The sequence below is a fragment of the Pinus tabuliformis genome, chromosome 8 (genome assembly GCF_031772625.1).
Source record: "Pinus tabuliformis cultivar Carrire ecotype Pingquan chromosome 8, CPIR1, whole genome shotgun sequence".
NCBI lineage: Eukaryota > Viridiplantae > Streptophyta > Pinopsida > Pinales > Pinaceae > Pinus > Pinus tabuliformis.
In genome coordinates this window covers 1,502,139,700-1,502,158,023 of record NC_142294.1, presented here as the reverse complement: position 1 = coordinate 1,502,158,023, position 18,324 = coordinate 1,502,139,700, and the positions used below count along the sequence as shown (strand labels likewise).

At 37.5% G+C, this 18,324-nt stretch overlaps 1 pseudogene; it reads left to right on the top strand.

Moving 5' to 3' along the window:
• Window positions 1-17,053: 17,053 nt before the first annotated feature.
• LOC149241543 (pathogenesis-related protein PR-1-like) lies at window positions 17,054-17,776 on the top strand (annotated as a pseudogene).
• The last annotated feature ends 548 nt before the right edge of the window (window positions 17,777-18,324 follow it).

Here is an 18,324-nt window from a genome sequence, read left to right as displayed (position 1 = left end):
ATTTTACACAATAAATGGTTTTCTAAACTTGCAGGGGTTGTGGAGTGTGGGTAACACTCGCGGAGTGAATGTTTGCCCATAGGTATTTACCAAAATTCAATTTTACACGATAAATGGTTTTCTAAAGTCGCAGGGGTTGTGGAGTGTGGGTAACACTCGCGGAGTGAATGTTTGCCCATACGTATTTACCAAAATTCAATTTTACACAATAAATGGTTTTCTAAACTTGAAAGGGTTGTGGAGTGTGGGTAACACTCGCGGAGTGAATGTTTGCCCATACGTATTTACCAAAATTCATTAAGTGCCTTAAACTCTCTGTTGCATGCGGAGTGAATGTTTGCCCATACGTATTTACCAAAATTCATTAAGTGCCTTAAACTCTCTGTTGCATGTTGTAATTCTGCTCAGACTTTTGTCCTTCCACCTGCAGACTAAATGGCAACCTACAGTGATTGACTCAGGAAGCATGGTGTTTATCAATGTGTTTAATGCCGTGGTTGAAATTAATATTTCCAACAAAGACCCCAAGTTGGAGATAGTTCCCTTGTGTGAAATGTCAATGTCACCAGCTATGCCAGGCATATCCTGTCAGAAACGAACGGCACTTTGTAGCCCTCGAATGGGCCCTTTGGGGAAAATATTTTCAGGGAAAGTGAAAGTGGTTGGCGACCCAAGGAGGCAATGGCTGCGTGGATCGGGGAAGACCGTTACTTCAACTACACTCAAATTGTGTGGAATGGGTGTCAGGAATGCGGGCACTACACTCAAATTGTGTGGAAGAATTCTCGAACAGTGGGCTGGGCCAGGGTCATTTGCAACGACGGCGATATCTTCATGACCTGCGATTACAACGCCCCTTGCAATTATGTAGGTCAAAACCCCTACCAAAATTGCATCCAACTCAAACACTATGCTTCATTCGCTCGTCGATCTTTATTGTACGTAGAGATTTCAGTGCCAGAACTATTGAAGTCAATGTAATTCATTTCATCCCAATAAGCTCTTAGAGTATGCCACAGAAATTCCATTGGCTTACTGGTGAATGTTATTGTTTTACTTTTTCCAATGTTGGATCTAAGCTGATGGGATCATATTAAAACCAAAACATCACTCGCACATAAACTTTTAACTGTTCCATTTTGTATTTAATAATTTACAGATACAATCACTGTTAATGGGTTCAGTCATGCAAAGGGTTCTATGGAAGGATTGAGCTTGATATACTCGTATGCAATGATGATATTTTTAGGTTTGATCGATATGTCGTATGCAGATAGGTTAGCTTTAATTAAGGGAAAAAAACAAAAACATTATATAATATAAAGGAAGCTAGAACGTAAAAATGTGATGTTTTCTCCGTGACGAGTACAGAGCACGAGGAGAAAATGCAAATGCTTTTCTGGTTTACAGCGAGGATTACAACGGAAAATCCAAAAATGTTAGCTTTTTAATATTAAGGATTTATAATCATGCCAATCTTAATTTTGGACTGATAAAATTGGAAGTCTAAACCTTTGGTTTAGAATATGGGTTGGAGGAATTCATATTTAACATGAGTAACAGTAGTGCGTGCAACTTTTTCTCAAATACGGGTCTTTAGGTAGGTGTGGGTGAAACCCTTTCTCAAATATTGGCCCTTCAATATACTTAGGGTTTGCTCAATCAAAACTTGTAATAAGATTTATTGTTGTTTTAAAATAATTGTGAAATTGTTATAATAATAAATTTTTTTTTATTATATAAATTTTATAAATTTTGGGTGTGGAGTATGCTCTAAAATTGTTTTTTGGTTAAGAGTTAGTCTTTTTTAAATTTACGGAAATATGTTAACTGCTCGGAGGTATCTGGCACAGTGAAAGTCTGCCCTTAGTTTGCCCCTTTATGGACCACCACCACCACTAGCACTTGGGTAGGTGGTGTGGTTTTCCTTGAATAATGGTAATGAGTGAAAATCTGCCCCTTAGACTGCCCCTTTATGGACCACCACCACCACCACCACTGGGTAAGTGGTGTGGTTTTCCTTGAATAATGGTAATGAGTCAGCTTGCATTGCAGTTAACAGCTAGAAATGGACAAGAGTTATGATAGGTTTTCCCACTTGTAAAACAGTAAATTTTATAAATTTAATTTAAAATTTGATAAATTGAATATAGAATAATATCATAAATTTAATTTTTAATTTGATAAGTTGGATTTAAATAATTTAATGGTAGTAACATTATTATATATATATATATATATATATATATATATATATATATATATGATTTCATTTACGATAGTTTAGTTTGAGGATAGTAGTTCATATTTGTAATCTTTCTTTTTTTATATACTAAATATTTACAATGTCATACTATCGAGGCGTAAGTATGTGATATTATTTCCTTTAACATGAAGAGTTATTGGTGAGTCTAAGTATTTTTATGGATTTTTCAAATGTTTCTCTTTTAAGTGGTTTGGTGAACATGTCTATAATTTGGTCACTTGTGGAACAACATATTAGCATAATGGTATTGACCTCTATCTGATGTCGAAAAAAATGGTACTTTGCCTTGATGTGCTTGGTTCAACCGTGGAATATAGGATCCTTGGTCAATTTTATTGCATAATTGTTGTAAATCCAAAGTGCAGTAGCATTTAGTTGTTCCTACTACAAATCATCTAATATATTCTTGAGCCACACAATCTCCTTTGTTATGTTTGTAGCAACCACATATTCTACCATTGTAGTGGAATTTGTTGGAAAAAATTGTTTATGTGATCTCTAAGATATAGTTGTTGATCCAAGACACATGAAGTATCCTGAAGTAGACAATTCATTCTCCTTACCTCCTTCAAAGTTTGAATCTATATGCCCAACTAGTTTTAAGTCGTCCACCTTAGAGTATTTGATCCCAAAGTTTTGAGTTCCTTTTAAGTACTCTAGAACTCTCTTTGCAACATAGCAATGTGCTTCACAACATTATTACATGAACTTGAAAAGAATTTGAACTACAAATCAAATGTTTGGTCTAATAGTAGTAACATAGATAAGACTCTCTGCGAGCTATCTATTTTTAATTGCATCATCAAATTTATTCCCTTCTTTTGATGTTAACTTTAGATTTTCTTCCATTAGAATAGAGAGAGGATTATGACTAGCCATGCCAAATATTTTCAATAGTTCTATATTGTACTTCTTTTAATGAATACATTCTTGGATTCTGAGTTATATACCCAAATAGTAGTGAGGATATCCCCATGTTTGTCATATCAAAACCTTTCTTCATTCTTTCTTTATGGATGCAATATATGTTTCATTTCTCCATGTTATCAAAAGATCATAAACATATATCGCAAGATATATGTGAAGTTTTTCCAACTTTCTTAACAAACAATGTTGCATCATCAAGACTAAAATACTTAAAATTGATCTTCAAAAAAACTTAGTTAACTTTTCATACCATGCATGATGTGCTTTCTTTAGGCTATACAAAGACTTGATAAATTTGCATACCTTTTGTTCTTGACCTTTCACAAAAAATCCTTTTGGTTGAAACATGTAGACCTTTTCTTTCAAGTCTTCATTCAAGAAGGTTTCCTTCACATCCATGTGATGAATCATCCACCGATTCTAAGTAACCTATTTTTTTATGGGGGGAGCTAAAGCCAACATTACACAAATGGTAGCCCATTTTTTTGTGGGAGAAAAGTCTCTAGATAGTCTATGCCTTCTTTATGTGCAAAACATTTTGCTACAAGTCTTACTTTATGATTGTTAAGTGATCCATCTAATTTGTAATTGTTTTTGCAGAATCACTTGTAGCCAATTGGTTTGGTTCCAAATAGAGAATCCACTAGCTTCCATGTCTCATTCTTGATGAGAGCATCATAGTCCTTCTACATGCCTTCTATCCACTCATTATAAGAAGTAGATTCTTTAAAAAAAAGTAGGTTCAAAGTTTGTAGATAAATTTGATTCACAATCATATGAAACATCCATTGTATTAGCATCACATGAATCTAAATTATCTACATCACCTTCATCTTATTTAGTTTAACTTCTAGTTCTTGTCTTTTCAAACTCATCAAGATGAACACTTTCAAGTGTCTTTATGAGCCACTTTGGTGGACCTTTCTGAGATGTTCTATTTTGTTCCACTTATTGAGATGGTGTTGTATTCCCATGCGGGTTCAACCTTTTAATTATCTCAATCACATCATTCAATTCGACTCCCTATTCTGATGAAGTGGCTAGATCTTCTTTATGAGGGGGAGGATGACACTTCAAAAGTAAATTCAAAAGACCTATCCAAGATAGGGATACCCCTTGAATATGTAGAATCTCATCATCAAACTTATTATGTGTCTTCATATGAGTGAATCTATATAGATGATCAAGTTGTTTCTCAATTGTTTCGTCGTACTTGGTGGATTCAAGAAAAATCAGATATCTGAAATGAACTTATTATTTACTTCATCAAAAATATGATATGCCTTGGTTGTATTTGAGTACCTCAAGAATATTTAGTTTCAACTCCTTGAACCAAGTTTTTTTATTTTCTCCTTATAAATTGATAAACAATAAATCGAACCAAAAACCCTAAGATGCCTCATTGAAGGAATATGCCCATAGCAAATTTCATAAGGAATTTCATAAGGAGTCTTGTGTTGGAATTATGATACAAGTGTTGTCCTTGATGGCAACTCACTCAGAGGCAGGTACAGGTGATGGCAACTTAATCAGAGGACAGATCTTAGTACAGCAGGACAAGAAAGAGATATACGCAGGTTCATTAAGGAAAATCGACGTATACACGCAGGTTGGCTTCAGTAAAAGCGCGTACATGTGAAAACGTACCTTTGGTCCATGGCGGTTAGTCCTTGGAAGTTGTGCCTATGGTTTTGGACCATGGTGTCTCGACGGGCGTGTCGATCCCTAGTTTTGAAGTTGATGGTGTTGTGTTACTATGGTTTTGGACCGTGGTATTGTGAAGGGCCTAAGGCTATATAAGGAGAAGATCATTAGGCAAAGTGAAGGAAGCAAGGTGTGAGTGTGTGTGAGTGACGAATATCTGATGAGGTGAGAGATCCAAATGTTGGTTATGGGTTGGTGATCTGAACCAAGGTTTCACTCATGTGGAGGATGATGATGAACGATGGAACGGGATCTCAAGGCTTGGAATGATTATCTTCATATGGTTTGACTGTGAATAGACTAGATCTATTGATGCATGTTTATTGTTATGATCTGGGTATGTTTTGATGTCTGATATAGCTGCGGAGTTTTAAGTTTGAATTTACAGATCTGTACGCGGGTTGTCTTTGTTAAAAGAGCGTATACACGCAGGTTGGGTTTGTCGAAGTAGCGTATACAATGTGAAGTATGAAGATGGAGTTGGATATGGTTGTTGTTATGTTGTCTGTGTTCTTGACAGGGTTTCAGTGATTCAGTATTGGGTGATTCAGAGATTGATGATGCAGGTTGTACTACAATGGTGATTGTTTCATGGATCCAGTATGAAAATGTATGAAACGTGGTCCCGGGAAGATAGTAGGCCGGCACCTACGTATTGGTAAACATATCAGCCAGTACAAGAGCCAGGGGGTTGTAGCTCCCTTCCAGGAGCAGCTGGAAAACGAGTAAAGGTTGGAGCATTCTGTAGGTAGGCACCTACGTACTAGTAAATGGATCGGCTAGTACAAGAGCTATGGGGGTTGTAGCCCTCTGCAGGTTGTAGTCTGTGTACTGGTAAAGGACTGCACCAGTACATTGTAAAAGAAGTTTCTTATTAAAGGAAGATAGAAACAAATTGCAGCAGGTGGATTTCACCCACATTGGGTTTCCACCTTATATCATGGTGTTCATGTGTGTGGCCTTTGTGTGATGATCTATTCTGTTATACTGCACCTGTTTACTGTTAATATGGTTAATAATGTTTTGATGCATTTACTGAAGATAAGCTAACTGAATCATAAGATTTCTGGATATACGCTAGTTGCTTTAGACACAATAGCATATACACGCGGGTTCACTTAACGGAAGTAGCGTATATGTTTCTGAGTATGAAATTGAAAAAGTTTTATTGACCTGATAATACTGATTCACCCCCCCCCTCTCAGTATTATTTTCAACAATTGGTATCAGAGCAGGTCCTTCAGAGAAGCTTGATCGCTTGAAGTAGATTCGTAGAACAATGGGGAAGAAAGCGCGTCAGAAGAAGAAAACAGCTCAAAGGAACAATGACAACCTGCCGTTGAGTGGAAGCAAGAATTCAGATCCTGAATCACCTCAGATTGAAGATGGACAAGCAAATGAAGCATCAGATCAAATCATAGATCAGCAAGATCTACCTAGAAAAAGGGAGAATGCCCTCAAAGAAGTGTTTTAATCCTAACTTGATGATGATGTCTTGATGCTTATTACTGGTGTATGCATCTAACTGAAAACAGATGGCACAAGCTCAGGGGGAGCATATACTTCAAATAATGCATTCTTGGCATTATGGTTAGAAGTTGTTAATAAAGTCTATGAAGCTAAATGATACATCTTGTTGTTTGATCAAAGGAATGGTATTGCAGGCTGATGCTTATGGTACATATCATATATGATGAATAATAGTCATGAATGAATGGCTGGTCTTAGAACCTGCATCTGCTCAGGGGGAGCATGGATGGATTGATAGAACTTGGCATATACAAAGGGGAGCCAAACCAGAAACTTCAGCATGTACTCAAGGGGAGCATGGACAGATTGGTACACTTTGACATATACAAAGGGGGAGCACATTTGGAGATTTCTGCAAGTACTCAGGGGGAGTATGGACAGCAGAAGGTATACCAAAGAAGAGAATATCCTGGTCCGCCCTTTGCCCTTGATGTCAAAGGGGGAGAGTGACTTGGTGTGGTGGTTGCCATCAAGTCCAAAGGGGGAGATTGTTGGCATTATGATACAAGTGTTGTCCTTGATGGCAACTCACTCAGAGGCAGGTACAGGTGATGGCAACTTAATCAAAGGACAGATCTTAGTACAGCAGGACAAGAAAGAGATATACGCAGGTTCATTAAGGAAAATCGGCGTATACACGCAGGTTGGCTTCAATAAAAGTGCGTACATGTGAAAACGTACCTTTGGTCCGTGGCGGTTAGTCCTTGGAAGTTGTGCCTATGGTTTTGGACCATGGTGTCTCGACGGGCGTGTCGATCCCTAGTTTTGAAGTTGATGGTGTTGTGTTACTATGGTTTTGGACCGTGGTATTGTGAAGGGCCTAAGGCTATATAAGGAGAAGATCATTAGGCAAAGTGAAGGAAGCAAGGTGTGAGAGTGTGTGAGTGACGAATATCTGATGAGGTGAGAGATCCAAATGCTGGTTATGGGTTGGTGATCTGAACCAAGGTTTCACTCATGTGGAGGATGATGATGAACGATGGAACGGGATCTCAAGGCTTGGAATGATTATCTTCATATGGTTTGATTGTGAATAGACTAGATCTATTGACGCATGTTTATTGTTATGATCTGGGTATGTTTTGATGTCTGATATAGCTGCGGAGTTTTAAGTTTGAATTTACAGATCTGTACGCGGGTTGTCTTTGTTAAAAGAGCGTATACACGCAGGTTGGGTTCGTCGAAGTAGCGTATACAATGTGAAGTATGAAGATGGAGTTGGATATGGTTGTTGTTATGTTGTCTGTGTTCTTGACAGGGTTTCAGTGATTCAGTATTGGGTGATTCAGAGATTGATGATGCAGGTTGTACTACAATGGTGATTGTTTCATGGATCCAGTATGAAAATGTATGAAACGTGGTCCCGAGAAGATAGTAGGTCGGCACCTACGTACTGGTAAACATATCAGCCAGTACAAGATCCAGGGGATTGTAGCTCCCTTCCAGGAGCAGCTGGAAAACGAGTAAAGGTTGGAGCATTTTGTAGGTAGGCACCTACGTACTAGTAAATGGATCGGCTAGTACAAGAGCTATGAGGGTTGTAGCCCTCTGCAGGTTGTAGCCTGCGTACTGGTAAAGGACTGCACCAGTACATTGTAAAAGAAGTTTCTTATTAAAGGAAGATAGAAACAAATTGCAGCAGGTGGTTTTCACCCACATTGGGTTTCCACCTTATATCATGGTGTTCATGTGTGTGGCCTTTGTGTGATGATCTGTTCTGTTATACTGCACCTGTTTACTATTAATATGGTTAATAATGTTCTGATGCATTTACTGAAGATAAGCTAACTGAATCATAAGATTTCTGGATATACGCTAGTTGCTTTAGACACAGTAGCGTATACACGCGGGTTCACTTAACTGAAGTAGCGTATATGTTTCTGAGTATGAAATTGAAAAAGTTTTATTGACCTGATAATACTGATTCACCCCCCCCCCCCCCCCCTCTCAGTATTATTTTCAACATCTTGTTCCCAAGGGCAGAAGGTGGACTCCTATTTTTCACATATATTACATATATAAAGTTCATCATCCCAAGAAATCAACTTCATTATTGAAAAATAGTATTCAATGTACTATACTCAAGAGTGTCCAATTCATTGTTTATACTATACGATTCTTATGAGGATTATATGGAACAATGGTTTGGTGTTTGATTCATTGTTGGTGAACATAGATTTTAAACTCATTAGGGGTATATTCCCCTCCATTATCAATATAAAGAGTAATAATACTATAGTGTGCTTCATTTTTAATCCATACTTGAAGTTTCTTAAATGTTTCAAAAGCTTGAGACTTATCTTTTAACAAAAAGACCCAACACATTCTAGTGTAGTAATTAATAAAAGTAATGATATTTTATTATTAGAGGCAAATGGAAGAAGCATGACGACACACAAAATAGTATGTATCACTTTTATTTTTATACAAGCTCTCAAAGTGGAATCATGAAAAGGTTTCTTGTTATGCTTCCCAACGATATAAGCCTCACATTGCTTCAGGTTCCTTGGAATGGTAAGAAAACCAGAAATATCATTGTTCTTCAACATATGAAGACTATCATAGTTGATGTGTCCAAATCTAGCATGACACAAAAGACTAAAAGACAATGTACCTTCATCATAGTGAGAAAGATGTATAGAATTCTATGCCTCTGTGAATGCCCCTTTCAACTTAAACACCCTATCTTCGCATCATGCCATGACAACCTTGTTGTCAAAATACCTCCTTATTTCAATTGTTCCATCAAACACGTGAATGGAATGTCCTTATTATTGAATATTTATAAGAGACAATGAGTTCGTAACTTAGGAAGATAATGATCCAGGTTCGGGTGTGAAGAAGGACCCTTCCAAGACCTTTTACTTTCGTGATGTGTTAAATTACACTTTAAAAGAATATTAAATAATACATCTGCATGTGGAAAAGAAGAGGAACATAACAATCATCAACACATGAAAACTCAAGATGTGATAACGGAGTTTGTCCAGGAGGGAGTACGTCTCCGTGCCCCGGTGTCAAGATGGTGTAGGCAGTTGCATTAAGCACTATCAATAAAGATGATGTATAAAAGAGATGATGTCGCGATCATACAAGGAAAAATTCCCTCACGCAAGAGTGGCTCTAAGAGATATTCCACAACTAGAACTCTCAATCAAAAGACTCCTATCAATATGACACAAAAACATGCATGGTGAGCATCCTGCCAACATGGCACAAAAGGGATGTCAAAAAAACAAAACACATGCATGACAACAACAAGAGTATCCCCGCAACATACAACAAGGGATCTCAAAGCATAACATGATGAGTTATGACAATAAGTACATCACATAAAAGATTCCACATAACATGAATCAAGGAATCATGACAACATGTAATAAACAAGATCCTGCATCAACATCAATCAAGGATCTGTAAAACATAATGCAGAAAGAAGAAATACATGAACAATAATCATATACCTCACACCACGGGCCATCTGAAGAACTAAGGCAATGCCTCCTTTTTCAAAGGAACTAAGACAAACCCTCTCCGCGATAACTTCATCATCCGGACTTAGATTGGAGTGTCATTCACACCTCCACGATCAGGACGATGAGATCTACGCTCTAGTCCTGGGCCAACATCATTCTGAACACTTTGATTTTTGAGCCCTCTTTGTCTTGTGTGTCTCTCTATAGCCACTTGGATCAAATAATGATATCATTCAAAAGAAAATCTAGGAATTTGATAAATTTAAGCTTGATGGTGCTAATTTCTACAAGTTTGAGACTAGATATATCTAAAAAGTACATTGCACCTTCTTCACTGTCATTTAATTCTTCAAAGAAGTATTTCTAAAATTTCATGTATTAAGTAGTACCGATATCAAGCAGGCAAACATCTCTCCAATAATCAAATGAAGCTTTGAACAAATATTTGTTTATGTGAATATTACAATGAGCAACAACCAAATGAATAGATTTAGGTGCTTTACCTTTGTCTTCTTTTTTTTTTCTACTTGTATTTTATCTTCTCCCATGGGATTATGCATGTCTTTTCTTCGTGATCATTCTCACCACATCAAACATGATGAAGGTCTTACTCTCATATTGATTATTCCTATTACACTACCTTTGAAATTATTCTCTCTGTCCTCTCTTACTACCTTCTCCTGTAAAATAATCATGCAATTGATTCTACTTTTTTGACCAAGTTACATAGTTTATCTAGTAGGATGAGCCATCTTCTTCCTAAAAACATTCTCACATTCTACAATGTTCTTCGTCAAAGTGTAATTCTCACTCCCACCACCTTGGACTCTCGAAACTCAATGGGAGGTGCTACTTTTAATTAACCTGGCTTCCATGGTCTCCTCATGAAGATGGGGTTATAAAATTCTTCCTTTCCTAAATTTATCTAAATTATATTTGTATATCACCATCACATCTAGTTCATTGAGAGCGTTCTGGTGATATATATATTTCCTCAATATGGCCTCTAGATTGAAAGTTATGCCCATTTAAATTTTGGGCCCATTAACCCTTGCCACATTAGCAAAGATCTGCCACATGGTACCCACGTGGAATTGATACCTCACACGAGATCCAACATGGTTCCTTCCATGCCACAACATCACCATTCCATCGCACCACATCCCTGAGGGTATTCTACTCTAATGTTTGTGGCATGATGTAATTTGTTTCTAGTTAGGTAACAAAGATAATATTCGTCTTGTGGCTTACGTCTCTTCTGCAACTTATGTCTACTCCACGCCCCGTGGTAGAAAGGAACCACAAGACTTCTCTTAGGGCCCATGCTCCATAGTGATGTGGCTCTTGGCCATGTCAACTCCTCGTCGACACCAAGTAGCACCCCCATGCTAGGTGGCACCACAAAACACCACCATGTGTCACATAATGACATGTTAGCATAGGCCCCCATCTCAACCACTTCTGTATTGTCTTGATGACATCACACTGACATCAAGGTGACATCACTCTACCATGTGGCATCCCCTCATGATGCCATATGTTACCCAAAACCCTACCACTTTACCATCTAAAAGGCTAATCATTCCTGCCACGTGTCATGTTGGCAGCATGTCATGTCAACATGTTTACCACATCAGTAATCCACGTCCTCTAGATTCTCTTATGTGGCTCTCCATATCACCACATTTGGCCTTCATGGCATCTGCCACCTTAGCATAAGACCTAGGTGCCACCAGATTCAAGCCTCCATGCAAAATAATGTTTTTTGTTTAATTATGAGGAGGAAATTCTATCCTTCCCTCCATCAATAGCGCCAATGCGTCTTTTGTAACATTATTTGGTTTTGATAAGTTAGTATATTTGTCAAAAATAAATTCAAAATGTTAAGTTAGGATATGGATGAAAAAGAAAGAAAAATAAAAAATGTTAGGATGTCCTGTATATTTTATATGCATCCATATCAATAAAATGTTACGAGTTAGTTTCCCTAAAGAAAGAAGGCAAAAGAAAATAAAAAATGCTAGGGAAGCAAAAAGAAAATAAAGGCTTCAATTTCAAATAAAAAGAATAAATGTAAAGGGTGCTAGTTTAAATGCGCCACATTAGAAATGTTAAATTTTTATTAATTAATGATTAATTTCCTTAATAGGGATTAAGTTTTGTTGTAAATCTTTGACATTGCACCTTATGATATATGGCACATATATATTTGATATAAGCCAAAGTCACTAAGCAACAAAACATCAGGTCGGATTTACATAAAAGGAGCGCATCATTAGACGGTTGATCTACTCCTCGCCCAGATCAACGACATGGAGAGACTTCGCACCCCCCTTAACTGTTTTTCATTAACGCGATGGGTGGGGGTCCGCAAAGTGGTTTTAATGGTGGACGCCCCAACCTTACGTGTCACCATCCTATAGCTTTGCACCCCCCCCGGCCCAAAACCATAAGCCATTCCCTACCCCCTCCGCAATCTGCTCATGGTTTTCCCTCTGCCAACGGTCCTCCATCTCATGCCTTGACTGTTATCCCTTAACCAATCCAATGTCACCACTTCATTTTTTCATTACCTCGTCATCCTACCTGTTTCCACCTCACGTGCACGTCACCCTGTTGTCATACCCGTTTTCGCATGTTGCAGCTCCACTCCTATGCATTAAAACCGTTACGGTCATAAATAAAACCATTAGCCTTTCCTGAAAACTATAAATAAACCCATACCCGTATTTTTGTCACATTTCTCTGACTTTTTACTGTTATTTGGAGGTCAAACAGTTCCCTGCTCATAACTTCTTGCTATTCGACCAATCCATTCAGTTGATCACTCTTTCTTCTATCTGTCAGCATGGCCCCAAAAGGGAAAGCTAAAAAGTAGAGTGCAGAAGAAAGCACTGTTACTACCACCCAACCCGATCTTGACCATGTTCCCCTTGTCGATTCCTTGTTCAAGATTGCAGATGCCAAGTGTGAGTTCGACTTCCATGAACTGCACCTATGGCTAAAACAAAAATACCTTGATCAGAAAGACCTAATCAAATTATGGGAATCTCTGTTACCTTTCTTCAGCTTCCCAAAAACACATGATTTCCCTGACCTAATTACTTGGTGCCAAGCCAAATATGACCCTGTAAAAAGAGTAGTGGTGGCTCAGAATGGAGACATTCTGATCACCATCTCTGTTGAAACCATAAACCAGATGCTCCTAATCCCTCAATTAGACTCTCTCAGCCATTTTTCACCAACAACACTTATGGATCTGTACCATAAGTTAACCTTTCCACAGAGGGCCCAAATCTTTGAAATCTTTTTATGTGAGGATGCAGAATTACCAAAAAGGAATCCACCCTACTCATCTTCCATGTTTCCTGAGGCCTCTAGACATTGTATTTCTCTGCTTTCATACTTGTTAGGATATCCAGATGACTAGTCTGTTGATGAAACTATCCTTGGATTCCTTTCCATCTTTAACAAAGATCAGCAACCAACATTCATGTATAATTACAGCCAATTCTTGGCTGATAATATACATGAACAATTCATGAATTTTACTATACAAGGAGTGTTCAGTTACAACGCTGTAATTGTTCACATGTTTCTTTTTCATCAGGGATATATTTTGCCTATCAATCTTAGCAAACAGGATGAACAAGGGGTGAACCAATCAGTGATTCATTGGACCAAAATAGTCAGGACAACTTCTATTAGTTCTTCATTTTCAGATTTTGTAGATACATTCATACATCCAGTGGCACAACTCCTCAATAGTCAAATAGAGCCAAGGATTGGAGATGAAATAAAAAGGATTTTACACTTAAGTGAGTAGACTAAAACTGGTGACTGGTATTTATACTAGAATTACACAGAGATAAGAGTATATGGTTGTGAGCTTGCACCATATAAGTTGCCCAAGTATGTTCCCATGAGAATATTTTCTCTGGAATATATTAGGCAGATGATCAACATGGATGACCTGCACTTTGTGTCAGGAAAAAGGAAATCTCAATTCAAGATCAAGGCAAAGATTGGATCATTCATTTGAAACACCAGATCAGTTGGTGTTGAGGCAGATACATTGTTAAAGAAGATGAATTTCCAGCCTAACTTTACCTGGTCTTATGACCCTTTTGGTATTATTTTTGCCTTGAGAGTTGAATTAAAAATGACTCCTTATAATCATACTCCAAGACCAGAAATAGAAAAGTTCATGAATCAAGAGCAGTGGGTTGATGGGACACTTCAAGAGGCAGATGAACAGGTTGTACCCACCCCCACTAAACAGACTCCAGTTGCTTAGAGCAAGCAACAGAAAATGGTAAGAGAGTAGACTTCATCTATTGAGGAATTATGAGAGGACTCATTTTTCAATAGAAGAAGCCAAAGGTTGCTTGGTCACATCAACAGAAGAAACTCAACCAGTAATAAATGATCTTGGAGATTCATAAGTTTCTACATTAGCAAGAGAGAGTGTTTCAACAACTCCTCCTATATCTAGTGCTTCAACAACTCCTACAACTTCACCTTCTAGGGAGCCTCTAGAAATCATTCAGTGCACAGGACCCAGTTCCTTAGATGATTAGAACATCTTCTCAAGGTTCCTTGATATTAAACAGAAAAATGAGACTTTTAATTCTAATGTGTACAACCAATTCTAGAAACAAACGTCAACTTCCTAGCATTGTCTTCTTTATGCTTTTGACAGTGAGAAAGGAAGAATGCAAATGGCTTTCTTGCAAGCTCAAATTCAATTTCCTAAGTCTCCGTCAGATTATAAAAATACTGTGTTCTCTTTTGATACCAGTCAAATTCATTCAATTGACTAGATGGATATGCACAAATAGACTCGTGAAATGTTGTTTTCTACCATGACAACTACAACTATGTCTCTTTCTAAACTTAGGACCGCCCTATCCAATGTTCAGTCTCAGTTCAAGTTAGAAATATTTCTTCATTAGAAAAAGATAATAGAATAAAATCATTGGAGGACTTTGTAATTAAAGTAGGATATGATCCCAAAATGTAAAAGTTGCAGAGTTACTCCTTAAAAAGAAAGATACAGACATTGCTGCGCTCAAAAAACAGTTGAAGCTGCCTTCTACAGAAGATCCTCTAACAAAGGACATAGCATAAAATGAACAGCAAAAGGGGGATATTCTCAAGCTTATTATTGAGAAAAATATACAGCTAAAGAAAATGGAAGAGCATATTAAAGAGTTACTAAAGGAGAAAGAAACAACACAGCTTGCTATGGTTTCAGTCACAGCAATCCCAATATCAGGTACAGAGCCTAGGTCGTCATCAACAGCCATTGATTCTACATCAACAATAGTTGATCCAGCAAGACAAGAATTGGTCATACAAAAACAGGAGAATGAAAAGTTATTGCCAAATTTCCAAAGTTTAGAATTGTAGAAAGTCAAGAATGATGCTTTTTATGTATTCTCAAAATCATGCATGAATTACCTTATTTTCCTAGTAAAATTGTGGCAAGTTAGACTATGCTAAAATTAGGTACTTATGCAAGAGAAAGTCTGGGGCTGTCACTATACTTCGTGTATAAATCAAAGTCGAATAGCTGATGTGCCACTTCTATGGTCATCAATTACGCCACAGGATCCTGAGGTTCTTTGAATGATCTCGTCTTCGCAATTAACAAATGCTTGAAGCCCGGATAATAATGCGTGAGACTTACCCTTGTGACGGCGGAAAATCCTCAATCTATTAGGCCGCATTTACATTTAAATACAAGCGAAATCATTGCATAAATTTTTTTGTTCAACTTTTGTACACTACCTGCACGTGAAAGAACCGAAAATTTTGCGTGCGAAGATGCCGGAAGTATATCAGCGGTCCCGGTTTTTGTAATTTAATTCAATTTTGGCATTATCTGTTTGGACGCAGACAAGATATCCACTATTTGATTAATTTTATCAGAGTGAGATTGAAACAAATTAAATTAAATGATATTACTTTACGCAGTTACATATCCATATATAAGTTATCCAAATATAAGTTATTCATAAAGTTCTGTTCTAATAGCATTTTATAAGTTCATTGTAGAATATAGATATTTTATTTGTAAATTGATTCCAAATACTAAAATTTTAAAGTAAAAACTTTTTCCACAATTAAATTTATTTAGCTCACAACAATAATTATAATTAATCCTATATGTTCACCTAATAGTAAATTTCTATATTGAACTTATTTATCTCACAATAGTGAAATGTATTTAAAGATAAAACTTTCAAAATATACACCCACAATCAAACCTACTCAACTCACAACTATAATTACATTTAGTTTTCTTAGTTCACAACTATAATTACAGTTAGTGTATTCAAGGGTAAAGCTTTGACAAGTACATTAGTTAATGTATTTAAGGGTAGAGCTTTGACAAATGGGTGAGTTGAATTTAATTAGATTGTAGATTTTTGAAATATTTTAAAAGTTTTATATATAAAATAAATATCTAAGTCAAATGGTTGTCTTAGCTTCAATCGATAAGATTTCGAAAAAAATCCAGAATATACACCACAATCGAGCTATAATTATATTCAATTTGTTTAATTGATAAACTCTCTTAGGTCACAATTGTAATTACAACTAGTATATTTAAATATAAAGCTTTCACAACTGCATTGGTGAGCTGAATTTCACTACATTATAGATTTTTAAAATATTTCAGAAATTTGATGAATGATTAACGAAATCAAATAGCGGTCTTCACTTCTATCTTTGAAATTTCTCAAAAAAAGTTAAAATATATACTCACAATCAAACCCATTTAACTCACAACTCTAATCACATTTAGTTTCTTAACTGATAAACCCCGCTTAACTCGCGATTGTAATTACAGTTAGTTTTCTCAACTGATAAACTTTTCAAGTTATTCAGAAGTAGGCCCTCCGGGTTGCTCCAAAGTTAATATGTTGTTGGGACCAAAACCTTCAATGAAGAACAGTACTTCCACATGGCTCCTCCTGCAATCACTCCGATCACACCCATTCTTCTTCACCTCTCATCTTATAAGTCAACGGACCTCCCATGTCCAACTGCATCAACCTTCTCTCATAGTTGTGATAACCTTTTCTCATAGTATTGATAAAGCCATCAGGGAGCTTAGAAAGTTAAAGTGGGAAAGAGGACTATGAAGAACCTGATAGTATATCATGTCCGATCGCTGTATTTGATCCTTTTGTTGGTTATTCTGTTGTTATGTCTGGGTTCACTAGCTTCTAGTGTAACTGCAAGAGGTGATAATGAAGATTTAGTGTCCCAATTCCTTCTACCCCAAAACCAGTCAAGAGCCCAGGTTGGGGATCCTCCCCTTGTGTGGGATGCCAATGTGGCCAGCTATGCCCACGCATATGCCAGTAAGAGACGAGGAGACTGCGCTCTAAAACACTCGAATGGGCCATTTGGCGAAAATATTTTCTGGGGAAGTGGAAGTGGTTAGCAACCCAAGGATGCAGGGCTGGAGCTAACCAGCCATATATTGGGTATTTAATGTCCTCAGAGCAGCACGCAACTTAGCCCGATAACACGGGAGTGGGCAAATATTATTTAATGCCGAATTTGCCCACTCCCGTGTTATCGCGTTAAGTCGCGTGCTGCTCTGAGGGCATTAAATACCCAATATATGGCTGGTTAGCTCTTTCCAGGATGCAGTGGCTGCGTGGACGGGGGAGGACCGTTCAACTATCATACTCATTCGTGCAGTGGGTTTTAGGAATGCGGGCACTACACTCAAATTGTGTGGAAGAATTCTCGAACGGTGGGCTGCGCTAGGGTCATTTGCAACGACGGTGATACCTTCATGACCTGCAATTACAATCCCCCTAGCAATTATGTTGGTCAAAACCCCTACTAAAATTGCATCCAATATGCTGCATTGGCTCCTCACTCTTCCTTGTACGTAGAGATGTCAATGCCAGAACTGTTGAAGTCAATGTAATTCATTTCATTCCAATAGCTCTTAGAGTATGCCTGAGAAATTCCATAAGCTCAGTGATTGCTATTGTTTTAATTATTCCAATGTTGGATCTAAAGTGATGGGATCATATCAAAACCAAAACATCACTTCTTGCACATTGAATTTTAACTCTTTCATTTTATATTTAACAAGATGAGCTGCGAGGCAGCAAGTCTCTGCATTAAGTTGAGCCTGAGAATGCACCTGTAGTTGCATTGAGTGGGCAAGTCATGAAAATCGTACTAGATGCTGAGAAGACGCTAGAGCAAGAGAACGTTGTTCATAAGTACTAGGGTAGGCTCTTTCCTTTCCTTCCGCAGAATATTGTCATGTTGCTGGGGTGCCTATCCGGGTAGCCCAATATTCCGCAGAATATTCGAAATAGCAGGAACCCTCCATCTGGTATAAGTACTCTGCGCATTCCTTATTCAGGACCAAGGTATACC